The sequence below is a fragment of the Takifugu rubripes genome, chromosome 14, assembly GCF_901000725.2.
Source record: "Takifugu rubripes chromosome 14, fTakRub1.2, whole genome shotgun sequence".
In the NCBI taxonomy this organism is placed as follows: Eukaryota; Metazoa; Chordata; class Actinopteri; order Tetraodontiformes; family Tetraodontidae; genus Takifugu; species Takifugu rubripes.
In genome coordinates this window covers 12968029-12981766 of record NC_042298.1, presented here as the reverse complement: position 1 = coordinate 12981766, position 13738 = coordinate 12968029, and the positions used below count along the sequence as shown (strand labels likewise).

Here is a 13738-nt window from a genome sequence, read left to right as displayed (position 1 = left end):
AAAAACTATTGGTGCTGTAAGTGACTATTGAGTTTAACAAAGTATAAACCCAAGTGTATTGGAAATCCTCGCTCTAATCACACCTCTGAAGCAGCCTAATGTGTGAATTAGGTCTAATCCCAAGTAAGGCCGATGGCGAGGATGCGTAGCCTGAAAATGCAAAACTACAAAAGGCTGGGGAACATCGTGCATCATTGTTCCAAAAAGAATTCAATCTTAAGAGCGAGCTGATCCGACAGTTTGACTGTCATGACACCCAGAAACCCGAAAGGTTCTGCTACAATGTTTTTGCAGTGTGACAGAGCCAACCAGATCACCAGTGTGCCAGTCCATTTTCTTTCAGTTCATTTCTCAGCTATCATAGTTGTCCTTTTGGGGCTGATATTCCACCCATCCATTCATTTCATACCACTCTAACGCATCTTGGGGTCACCGTGGGGGGTGGAGTCGAGTCACCAGCTCACCGCGGGGATAAAATAATGACACAAACAACCATTAATGCTAACCTAAAGTCAGTGGAAGGAAGCCAGCTAGAGGAGGAGAACATGCAAACTCCACACAGAGAAGCCCCCTACCCTGGGATTCAAACTCAGAACCTTTTGGCTGTGGGGTAACAGTGCTGACTACTGCACCACCACGCCACCCTGGGACTGATAGCAGCTATATCAGTCCCTTGTTCTGTCTCTCCCTCTCTTTCTCTATGTATCTGCACCCGTGTTCGATGTTTGTCTCCTCATGTGACATGAATCTCCCTCGCTATGGGCGATCGATCTATTTATTACCCTGTTTATGTAAAGCCCAGCAGAGTCTCCTGACATGGGATTTTCTTCATCCTGAAACATCAATGGCCATCACTCACTTTCTTCCAGCGCTCCTCTTGTCCTTTCTCCATTCTTGTGGCATTTGTTTTGTGGTCTCTTGGGGATTCGGAACAACGCTGCGGAAAATACACAAGTAAATGTTCCCCACATCTCAATTGAATTAATAATATTTGCAGCCAGGAATAGAAGACTCATAACTCTTGCAATCGTTAAAATTGGGTCTGCTTAATCCCAGTGCATTTTGGCTTTTTATATTATAGATTTGTGTGTTTGTGCCATAAATGTGTGGACGTAAACAAGTGTTTCTTTGCCTCCATCTCTGCCTCTCTGTCAGTCAGTACGTATGTTGTCATTTTAGCCTCTAATCCACAGAAACAAAACACTGATGGTGAATTAGGAATATTAAAATAAAAACATGGCATTTAAACAAACGCTGGAAAATGTAAAGCCTGTGCATCTTGTTTCAGTGAACCTCCCATCAATAGAAACGGTTGTGTCAGTGCCAAAGTATCCTTTTTTTCCTCTGACACGTTGCCAGCGTTTATCTTTAACTCCATAATTCACTGTCTATATATTGCAGCTTTTTTAATGATCATATTGATTATTAAATAAGGAAATGCTTTACTCGAGTCCAAAGTGTGCAGCTTTTGTGCGAATGGCAGGCCTGCCTGCGTGGGCTTCTCCGGCCGATCCCAGTTACAAGCTGTGGTGTTAACCTGCTGGAGGACCCTTATCGGCTGCATGTCATGTTCGCATTTACCTCACAGTTCCGCCAGCTCCCCTCACGGCCTTCTCGACGCTGTGCCCAGCTCCAACCTCCACGGCTGCTTTTATCAGAAGCGCTAAAGTGGCAAACATATTTTGCTCAGAGCTTTCCCACAGTCTCACAAGTTGGAAAGTTGGTGCAGCAGCTGTTGCACGGGACAAGGCTCGGCGTCTCCAGACGGGGGCCACAGTTTCAAGTGTCCACTCTTTGCTGGTGCCTCGGTCTCCTTAGAGGACATAAGAGATTCACAGGTTTATAAAACGCAACGAGCGAAAACTGCATTCTTTACAGAATCATAAAAACGTCCATCAAGATATATGAAACGACGTAGTTTGTTCATGTCACTCAAGATGCAGCTGTTGCAGCAAGAGTCACTGGAGGGAAATTTTTGTTGCGAGAGAAGAAGGGACTAGAGTTTAAAAATGACAGTGTGTTTGTGCTTAAAGGTTTTGTTAATTGTATGCAGCATAAAATTACCCCAAACTGCATCATACATTCATTCTGCATTCATACAAAGACCAGCCTTTTTTAATCTTTATCAAATAAATCAAGAGCGATGAAGAGTGACAAACACCAAAGTAAAAACACCCCCTTGATTACAAGGAAGAAGGAAAGAGGCGCCTGTGTGTGTGTGTGTGTGTGTGTGTGTGTGTGTGTGTGTGTGAGGGGGGGGGACCCCAGCGGTGGAGGTTTTATTGCTTGTGTTGTCATGTCCTCTCTGAAGTTCTTGAAACTTTGGGATTTGTTGAAAAGGGGGGAGTTGGCTCACTTTAGCCTCCCTTTGCCTTTGACTACTGTCGGGATTTTGAGGTTGTTCCTGTGGATTTTGGGTCCCAGCGAGGGGGATCAGAGGGGCCAAAACCAGGAGAGACCATCAAATGGTTTGTTTGCAGGAGGTTTTACGTCCAGCTTTCCCAGACACATGTGAGTATCTGCTTTTGTCCTCAAAAACATTTAATTGCAATTTGCTGCAGACCTGTTTTCTGAATTTTCTCCACAAGTTCTGTTTTTGTTGTAATTATGCGCTTTGATTGGCTGTGGCATCAAACGTGGAAACTTGCTGCTGTGGTTTTAGTCCGGACCCTCATCCCTGTCTCATGTTGGCACCTTTCGCCCTCCCTGCGGATTAGGAGCTGTCAATGGGCCCTTCTGCTCCACACACCCCCTCATACCCTGCGCACACTGCAGTAGCTCCTCAAATCTCTAGTTCTTAGGGCACTGTGTATGATAGTGACTGGCCGAGCTTGGGGCTTGATTAGCGCAGTTAGCCCTTCTAAGGCTCTGGCTGTTTACAGTGGATTACAGAGAGGGAGGCAGGGGTTAAGTCTACCCAGGCACCATGCCTCCCTTTCCTCCTTCTCCTCCCTACATCACCCCCCCATGGGAGTCACTGCAGCGGGACTGGCAGCTCGTCTGGTCTCCCCGTTGCAAAGCCAGGCTGACAGGTAGCGGGATTTGGCAGCGCCGTTTGCATGAGAGCCAACAAGAAAAACTGAACGCGGCGGATTAGTCCGGGATTATGTTGTCAGAGGTAGCCTTGACGGACAAACTGCAGAGGAATAAATTGCAATCTGTTTGAGGAGCACGCTGCCACGCAAACAAGGCAGGCAGCGGCTCATCCGGCCGCCTGTCCAAAATGACAGCAGCGGGAGAAAAATCATTAATAATTTATAAACAAGTGGGCCATTACTGACATCTGCCCGCGCTGGCTGGACAAGACGTCTGGCTGTCGAACCTCTAGCACCCGGTCCTGGTTCATGTTTAATCTTAAAGGCAGAAGTGACAGGAAATGTGTAGAGATAAGACTGCAACACCAGCTACTTCCAGGGTTTTTACCCAGCCTCTGATAAGAGGGTGATGAGCAAGTGCTTACCTGCACTTTAACTCCAATAACCTGTTCTGAATAATAATGATGCCAACCGATGCCTTCTAAAAATGATTTTATTAAGTGGTCATTAAGCATTCTTAAAGGGTCAAAGGCTTCAGCACATAACATCATGCCCTCAAAGTATAACAAAATTAATAGAACTAAGTGTATTTCTATCATTTGGACGTCGGCGTGATGAGTTTTCCTGCAGTAGTATAAGCTAAAAATGTTTTTACTGTCTCTACAGAAAGAGATGGCAAAAGAAAGAGATGTCTGAGATGGCAAATCACCCTTAAAAATGCTGAAGACCATTTTAATTTTCAAAATTAGCAATCCTAAGGTTCATGGATGGGCTGAAACATCAAGACTGATAGATATAAAACAGAATATTGCTCAACATGCAGGAACATAATAATAATAATGATTCAAGGGATCAAGGACTGAATGAGAGCATCAGTGAGCTGCAGCTTCCTGCCTCAGATCTTACAGGAGCCTCGACAGTCTGCTGCAGCGTTCCCCTGCTGAGGACTGACTGGCATGGCAAAATCTATTAATGAGCTTTATTGCATTCTGTCCTCTCCTGCATCATTAAGAATGCATGTCTGTATGTTAAACATATGAATATGCATCGACATAGAGCATTTGCTCTCAGTGAGCCAGAGTTGTGCCTTGAATAATAATCCAGCTGGTAAATGAACTGCATCCTCTTTGCCTCAGCCTTGTAATTGAAAAAGATAATCACAGCTCCTTTTATCTATTTATTTATTTCACTTTATGGGGAAACTGAGTCTGAGACAAGCAGCTAATTTTGCTTATGCACGTTTGCATACACCATAAGAATCCTTAAATGCTGCGTGTTTAAATTCATTTAGTCGTGCGCGTTTGTTACGTCGCTAACATGAGATGGAGCCACAGAGGTTCCACGTGACTGTAATAACACGCCGATGGCTAAACACGCTGAAGTCACGCTAATGTGACTGAGGGTGATCCGGGGCTGAGCAGAGGTCACTGGATAAAGGTTAACAAATTGCCGTGATGGCTCCCACAGCCCTGATTGATGTGGCGTGGTGGTGGTGGTGGGGGTGGGGGAGGGGGTATTTCCAGATAAGGTATGTGGGGATGTAAAGCAGCTCTTATTTTGTTTGTTTTTTCTTGAATTACTCAAAAGGATGTTGGTTATTTTACCTTCAGCGGTACATTCACATTAGAGCTCATGATATAGAGCTTTATTGTTCAGTTCAGCATGAACAAAAAGGCTGAGGCTGAACTGCTTTACTGACAGGACAATTACAGCAAAGTAAATCTGCTATCTGGGCTAAATACTCCAGATAGGGTTGACATGCAGCGGCGTGTGAGGAGGGATTTCTCTTTTCTTCTCATCCTATCGACTTCCATGTTTTGCTCAATGATAAACTCCAAGAACCAAAATAGTTTCCACGACCAACATAAAAATCTTGCGAGGTGATTAAAACGGTAGGAGTCAAACAATATTGCCTGGTTATCTTCCTTCACTCCCCATTATAGATAAATTAATCATCTTGGTCCACATTCTGAACCACATTCTGGTGGCTTTGCTCGCTGAAAATGAGAGTTTCCATTTTCCCTTTAAATGTGGGGAAACCACTGACCCGTTTGGATTCATTTCTAGACAGTCGTCTAGTTTTAACACTGCAATCTTTATCTCAGGAAGCCTTAAAATGTTTTTTACCAAATTTAAAGTGTTTGGCTAAGGAAATGTGTCAAAAGTAAAATAACAGTTGGGCGAATGAGAAAATGTTTGAGTGGCACAGTTGACGACACGTTTGATAATATTCTAGTACATTCATCAACGTCCAAGAAGGCAGAGTTTATATTTTTTTTTTTAAAAACTATCATTCATATTAATCACAGGACTACTGATTTAGATTAATTGTGATTAACCCCCATTTACCATCAACAGTGTTTCATTTTGTGGGGCAAAAATTAGTCTACACTTAATAAAGGTTTGATAACAGATCTGCTGCCCAGATGTCATATATAAAATTATAATATCATATAAAGCTTGTTTTCTTGACGTGTTATCCTGCCCGGAAGAGTCCAAAATACTTTACACCCGTTGATTGTTCCATGTTGTTTTTTTGTATTTAAACTTCCCATTAATATGATGCCCAGATTGTTGGATAGTGATTGAGCTCTTTGGAATAACCAAGTTAATCAATCGGTATCAACACGCTCTTATTTTAACAGCCCTCATTATTTTATATATTATTGGATTATTTACAAGCTTGGTTGCTCAGGAATATGCATGTATCGATTATCATTCCACAAACATCACGCTTTTCTACATCACACTGCATATCTGTGTGTGTGTGTGTGTGTGTGTGTGTGTGTGGGGGGGGGGGGGGGGGTTAAAAGCTCAGATTATGTTATCTGATCGAAAAAATGAGACTGTAACTCTCTGTGCTCCACTCCCTCCTTTTCCCATCCCTAACTGGAGTGAATTACAGCAGGAGATAATTTTCCCAAAGCAGGAGATACTTTGGGAATAGGTGGAAATTTCATCAAGCGGCAGATGTGTGCACTTGATTAGTAATTCAGACCGAAGCTAACTTGAGTAAAACAATATTCCAAGAGGGCTCAAGGAAATGGCTAATGAGCAGCTAAGCTACGTTTATCTTGCTCCAGAGCACACAGCAATCTTATTTTCTAGGCACCAGAATTGTAATTGGATTGTAGAGAATGGGACAAAGAACATTTATCTTTCATAATTATCAGGAAGTCATAACCTGGGTAAATTTGCAAGTCTGTGTTAAATTTTCCCTGAATTAAGTATTGATGACCAGCATAAACCAGTATCATATCAATCTGGCAGGAGTTCAGTCATATAAATAATCAAATAAATAAAATGCATCACGCTGACATTTATTCTCTAATTTCCCTGTCTCCCTCCACCTCTCAGTACCTGTCTTTCATTAAGCTTTGGAGGATTTTCGCGGTGTTCCGGCAATGTCCTCCACATAGCGTTCATAAGCTAGCGGGGAGGGCACGGCCCAGTCGACCTGAGTAATATCCTGCAAACATGAAAAGAAGTTCGAGTGTCGGTCACGAGACGGGGCCGGGTCGCTTTGTCTCCAGGGTTCATCAGTTCAGATGGAGTAACAGGGCGTGGAGGCTGCAGCGGCTCCTTTCTCAAACACTGATCTCATTAGATCACATTGCACATCTTTACTGACATCTGCTGAGAAGTTCTGACAGGGAAAGATGTCTCATTTCCGCCACATGCAACTTTTTTGTTCTTTCGATTCCCAATTAAAAGAATCTTGCAACCCAAAAATCTTGTTTCTGCTTGACATTATTTACAGGTGCACAGACTGATGGAGGAGGTCACAGATGTGATTGGAAATGGCGTTACTGGTTCCATAATGCAGGCTGACAGCAGGGATGTGAAGGGTTGGGGGGTGAGGGGGGGTGGGGGGTGCTCCACAGAGTTCGTGTTCAGGCCTCTTCTGTGAATCATGCAGCCTAGCGTGCGATCGGCACACTGCCCTCCTCTTGACTTCCTCGTAAGCTTTGTTACAATAACACACTTGCTTCTCACTCCCGGCTCTAACCCTGAACCTCCACCCACACACCCCCCCCCCCCCCCCCCCACCCCCCACTTCCACCCGCCCAGCCGCCTTGCACCAAAACTCTGGAAAACAGAAACCTTCAGCTCTTTGGACGATAAAAGCCGGAGGGTGTTTTTTTTTTTTTTTTCCCGACCGCTGGCTCCCCTCGAAATTCCATGTGTTGTTAGCATAACTGTAATGGCAAAGCTAATCTTTATTATCGCTATTATCCCCCGCTTTAATTAATTTCACCCCGAGGCTCACAGCAATAACGAGGAGCAGACGTTGCGTGTTTCTACCCCACTGACGTCCCAATCAAGTGCAAGCCAAGGTTAACAGTGCCATCTACAGAGGGGATCAGTCCACCGTGCGATCTGATCATATTGATGATGATGATGATGGTGATGATGATGATGACGTAAGCAGTTAATACATTAATCTTCCAACAGAAGAGATTTATCAATCAAACACCAATAACCTCACATGATCCAACATCAGCAGCAAAAGTTAGCGCTAATCCACCAATCCGCTTTGTTACAACGGCAGTTTTTAAGGAGAAATGAATTCTGAACGTGTTCCGGCTGATTCAGCGATTCCAATCACATCGGCTTCACAAAAGTTCCGGTCCTGTGTGATCACGGTGAGGAAACGCAGAATATTTACATGACACAGTTTTTCCAAAGAACGAAAAGTCCAAAACACAGCTCAGAAACATTCAAACAAAATGCAAAAAAAATAAAAAATATATGCAGACAAAGCAATCCAATCCTAGTTCCGGTCCTTTATAAATACTGTAATATAATATCCCATTTCCTAAACGATGGTTTATCCCTTCAACTGAAATCAGATGAGTAATACATCCCGTCTAATTTAGCACATCAATGTCGGAGACTAAACACGCAGATTCAGAGATTTAACCGTTTGCGTTGACAAGGGACAGAAAAAAAAGGCTGATGAGGGGCTATTACTGTTTATCCTGAGCCTTATCGCTACTGGCAATGGGCTTGTAAATATTATCCTGTTCTCCTTAATCCACTGCACGATGCCGCGCTCACCCACTTACCGGAAGCCCCGACATTTACCTCAGGATTTGCCGGGGCTTGGGCTGGAGTGGCTGTGAGTGGGAAAGCGCTAATCTACAAGGCAGATTTGGGATTAGTGCAGTGAGCCAGGTGACCCACGGGCCCGAGAGCTCATTGGCCGGTGGTGATCTCGTCCTGTGGTCCTTGGCAGGGGGGGTCGAGTGGCGAGCAGAATCCTGGGTAGCGAAACTAAGGGGTTTCCACAAGTTGGCTTTTTTTCCCCTCTGTTTTTCATCACTCCGCACTCTCTCTCGCTCTCTTCGAAGAAGCCTGATGAGAATTTCACTAATCAGCTGAGGATTAACAGGGACTCAGACAACACTACATCTAATTCCCCCTTCACCGCCACTGGGGCAACAAGAGGCCCCAAACGACACCGCGGAACACCGGCGATGAACACTTCTGCATGTGTGTGTGTGTGTGTGTGTGAGAGAGAGAGAGAGAGAGAGAGAGAGAGCTCAAACTGGGAGCTGCTAATGTGTTTCCTGAAGCAGGTAAATAAAACTGCTGCCTGGAAGATTCAGTTTTCAGTTCTCACAAATGGGATGTTGGGGCTGGAATGGGATGATGGGGGTGTGGGGATGGGGTGGGGTTTAAAATAGAATAAAATGATTGCAATACAATGCACTTGGTGTGTGAAAACATGTAAATGTTCATATCAATTAATATCAATTGTTGTAATAGTAACACAACTGTCACATATTGTTCCAGCCTATTAAAATTGCATGTGTAAAGTAATCTGATTACTCGGTGGGGGTAAATGCAGCCGAGCTTTGCAAAATAAGCCCCAAAGTGCCACCAAACACTCTTCACATTAAAGGCTCTTCAAGTCCAATCATGGCACCCAGAGCACCCACCTGCCCACCTACCCCCCTACCCAACTACTCACCTACCTTCCTACCCTCCTACCCACCCACCCTCCTGCCCACCCTACCCACCTACCCTCCTGCCCACCCTACCCTCCTTCCCTCCTACCCACCTACCCTCCTTCCCACCTACCCTCCTACCCTCCTGCCCACCTACCCTCCTACCCACCTACCCTCCTTCCCACCTACCCTCCTACCCTCCTGCCCACCTACCCTCCTACCCACCTACCCTCCTATCCACCTACCCCTCCTGCCCACCTACCTCCTGTCCTAACTACCCTCCTGCCCACCTACCCTCCTACCCTCCTGTCCACCTACCCTCCTACCCTCCTTCCCACCCTACCCTCCTGTCCTCCTACCCTCCTGTCCACCTACCCTCCTACCCTTCTTCCCACCTAACCTCCTGCCCTCCTACCCTCCTGTCCTCCTACCCTCCTGTCCTCCTACCCTCCTGTCCACCTACCCTCCTACCCTTCTTCCCACCTAACCTCCTGTCCTCCTACCCTCCTTCCCACGTACCCTCCTGTCCTCCTACCCTCCTTCCCACCTACCCTCCTGTCCACCTACCCTCCTACCCTTCTTCCCACCTAACCTCCTGCCCTCCTACCCTCCTGTCCTCCTACCCTCCTTCCCACCTACCCTCCTGTCCTCCTACCCTCCTGTCCACCTACCCTCCTACCCTTCTTCCCACCTAACCTCCTGTCCTCCTACCCTCCTTCCCACGTACCCTCCTGTCCTCCTACCCTCCTGTCCACCTACCCTCCTACCCTTCTTCCCACCTAACCTCCTGTCCTCCTACCCTCCTACCCTCCTGCCCACCTACCCTCCTGCCCTCCTGCCCCCTGACTCTTTCTGTGTATCAAATAAGTCAGTCTCTCGGCATCTGCTCACCATTAGCGTCTCAACCAGCCATTGTGCCTGATGTTGTTCCTGATAATATATTGGAGGCATAAAGGGGAAGCGGGCTGCACTTTGGCTCTGCTGAAGTGCGTTTTGGCTGCACTCCCGTGCATCGAGGAGACAGGTTGGCTTCCCAGCCTCCCACTGATTTGCCGTAATGAAGGAGCTGTCTAAGTCAAACAAACAGGCTCTCTGGAGACGGACCTCAACTACATCCTTAATCCAGGAAGTCTCTCCTATCTCCTCACAAATGGCCCCGAAGTGAGGCAGCGCAGAGCGCGGTGTCATTCATCACAGAATCTCTGGCACGACCAGCAGGTTCCGACTGCTCTCTGTTGGGAAAATGACAGCCAGTCTGGTGGCACCTCAGAACTCTGAGATTCAACAAAGGTGGTTTTGTTTTTCAGAGACACATATTCAACATGTTTAGGTGATCGCTTGTACGGGACTTTTTCCATGATCTTCAATCACCAAATTTCTTTCTTTTTAAGTTGAAAGCACAAACAGTTATTATAAAGTATAATTACCTCCACCAATTACTAATTACAATTATTATTTGTTCAATTTCTGTTAAATCTCCTTCACAGCATAAATTTGTACATTTATTCAAAGGACGGGCCAAAAAAAGATGGCGGCGAAAAGGTGTCGACAAGGAGGAATCGGGGCTAAAAACGTGGGAGAAAAATAGAAAGTGAGCGCTGGCAGCAGGGAAAAGCGGCGGAGGAGTGCTGACACTCGGCGCCGGTCATCAGACAACTTCACAGAGAGCTGAAAGCTCTGCTTCTCCCTCTCCGAACCCTCCCACACAGGGATGGAAGCGGCTGAGAAACTACGGTGGACGATAAAAACCCCGAGCTTTTTACACCTAAAGCTCTGTAAGCTCAGACCAGATGGGGAGAATATGAGGATCAGACATTCAGAAAATCATTTTGCATTCACTTTTACCGGTTTGAGACCCCAACAGACCATCACCGAACGCCACATTTAAGGCTCAGTGAACTTCGAAACCATTTTTATTGACCCCTATCTTTAATTGCAGCCACCCACACACATACTTAGGTGGGTAGATAAATTCTCCTTGGTCCTGTGGTCCTGGATCTCCCTGATCTCTCCTCCCCCATCCTTGATTTGTCATGTCCTGTCATAAAGCTGTTCCAGTTCATCTCTGTGGACTCCAACAGAACCCAGTCCCTCTGTCCATCTCTACGTCTTCAGTGTCGGAGGATGAGGGTCCCTACAGAGAGTCTTGGCCCTGCTCACAGTCCGATGTCCTAAAAAGCGATCAAATGTTTCAAGATGTTAAAATTAAGCGACCATAGAGGAGGAACTAGTGAATCCCTGTGAGGAGTTCCACAGGCAGGATGACCCAGAATCTTCCTCCAGCAAACACGAGGTGGATTTGCTGTTTCAATGTGGGGGACAAAGAGAATTGAACAGGTAAAACAGGTAAAAGCTGGCGAAATCTACAGCAATTGGAATTTCGCTCCACCTCCTGCTGCTTCTGATGGCTGATGTCAAGTTGGCGGGCTTAAGGAAACATAAACGCATCACAAATGTGCTGAAGTTAAAACATTCAGAGATTCAACCATATTTCCTTCGGTATTAAAATAAATGTTAAACATGGGAGTGAATTATACCTGCCTTTGGAAAGTGTTCATAAAATTGTTCTATTTGCATTTGTTATGGGTGAACTATTGTCTTTACCTGTAAATAAAATACCATAATAAAAAGAAACACACTTTTGATGATCCTTGCAGTGTAATAAAAAGGCTGCCCAAGCAAGACAATTTTCTAACTATGTAACTAATTTATATTTCACTTGTGTATTAAATTAGGTATAAACTGAAATAAAAAGAACTTCTGTATTTGTAAAGGATTGTTTTTCAATGATTATTTAAAAGAAGACAGTGTCCAAATCCTTGCAAATTAGCTTACATTTATATTTAACTGAAAGTTTTGAGCCATTTCTTTAGAGCTTTTATCCAGTGCTGCTGATCATTATTGGGGTTCTGTACATTTTCCACCCAACAAAAGCCCTTCCAAAGAGCTAAGACTATAAGACGGTGTTTGCGAGTTCGCCGGCGATGCCAACAAGGCAACAAGGAGCTGAAGAGAATTGGAGAGCGAGTGTTCAGCCAGTTCAGAAAGCTGAAAACAGCTGTGTTTTTACAACCGCTGAAACGCTAGAGGGATGCTTTTTTTTTTCAAACCAGCTACCAATACGACACCTGCCATTTCCATCACAGCCATGCGGTCACAAAGGCAGCAATATATCTGTCAGCAGGATCAAATGCTCAATAGAGCCCGCGAGACACTCAATTCCTCAAGACACCCACTCCGCTAGCTTCAACGAAGCCCGCAAACCCCTGAAGCTGGACACCGGTGCCCAATTCTTTTAGGATATCCTTGTATTTTCAGTAAGTAAGATACTTCCTTCACCTGTCCAAATGGCCCAAAGAGCGACGTGTTGGGAACGCAGAGCTCATGGCTGCTCTCCCAAAACATGACACTCAGAAATTCAGTTTAGGAAACCTCAACACAAACGTGTGCAGGTGCACAAAAAGGTGCCTCAGTTCACTTTCTCTGTCAAAGTCCTGACAGCGCAGGGAGAGAAGAAGATCTCCCCGGCCTTTGTGTGGAAACATCTAGCTGTGGCTCAGCCCTAAACTTGACATGAGCATTAAATAGCCCGGATCTTTTGGGATCTTCAGGTCCGGTGTGACTGTTGTACCGGGCAAAGACGCTCTAAGAAGTAAAAACCCCGAAGAAGAAAGAAGGAAACTGTGAGACTGGCTCAACCCACGGGGGATTAAGGAGAGGTCACCATGGATCAGCTGGGTCTTCCTCTCCCATAGAGGAGGCAAAACAAATATTAATCACCTCCAACACTTCACGCACAAAGGCCCCCGAAAAGCGAGGGCAGGAGGGCTGGCAGAGAGAACGACATCGGCTTCAACAACTAATGAAAGCCCCCCACTGGGGCTTTTCCGCATAGGGGCCGATCCTCTTCTGACATCTTATCGTGTTGATGTCTTCTTCTGCTCGAATTCAGACCTGAATGTGTGGGCACGAGGAACCGTCTCCATTTTGTTGAGAATTAAAGATACGTTAGTGGAATATCTGAGCAGCTTTTTGGATGAAACAGTTCAAATAGCTTTAATTCGTAGCTGCCACAGTGGTGCAGTTAGAAGGGGGAGAATAAGAGGAGGGATGTGTTCAATGTCAACAGGAACACAGAAACGTCAGATTTTCCAAGCTAAGGTGTTCTACTGTTTAATCACAATCTAAAAGACTTGAAGCTAATTTGGAGTTTGTACAGTACAGATATTAACCATTAGCATAAACACTGACGAATAATAAAATATGTGAGGACAATACTGGATTTAGAAATGGGGGATTTGTTACAAACACATTCCTGAAAAAGCAGATCCAGTTCTGCTACCATCAGAAAATGTCTTGAAAACCTTCCACCAAATATGCATTTATTTCATTCCTTATTGCCAGCACTGCCCACACCCCCGTTCCCCTCCACCTCCTCTGAATCCTTCGTCCATGAGGCATCTCACGAGTGGCAACAATGAACCCCACCTGGCATCCTGGCGATGGCGCCATCTGGTCCCGGCCACTGCTCGCCATCAGGCCAAGAGACAGTGTACCCACACTGGCAGCGTGGTGTTGTTTAATGAGCACATATGAGCAAACACTTGACTGCCAGGTGGCGACGCCGCCACGCCATGATGGCCAGGCAGGGTTCTGCCATTGCTGTTCAAACCCGGGGGCATCAAAGGGGGGCCTTAGATTTCCAAAGTAACTAAGCCATAATCCACCCCTTATTGGTTCCATTCATAT

The 13738-nt window shown here is 45.6% G+C and overlaps 1 long non-coding RNA gene across 1 annotated transcript; it reads left to right on the top strand.

Annotated features, from left to right (window-relative positions):
• Positions 1-2371: 2371 nt before the first annotated feature.
• On the top strand, positions 2372-11758 carry LOC115252351 (uncharacterized). The gene is made up of 2 exons (XR_003890784.1): positions 2372-2511; positions 10502-11758. It is a non-coding gene; the product is annotated as an uncharacterized lncRNA (long non-coding RNA).
• The last annotated feature ends 1980 nt before the right edge of the window (positions 11759-13738 follow it).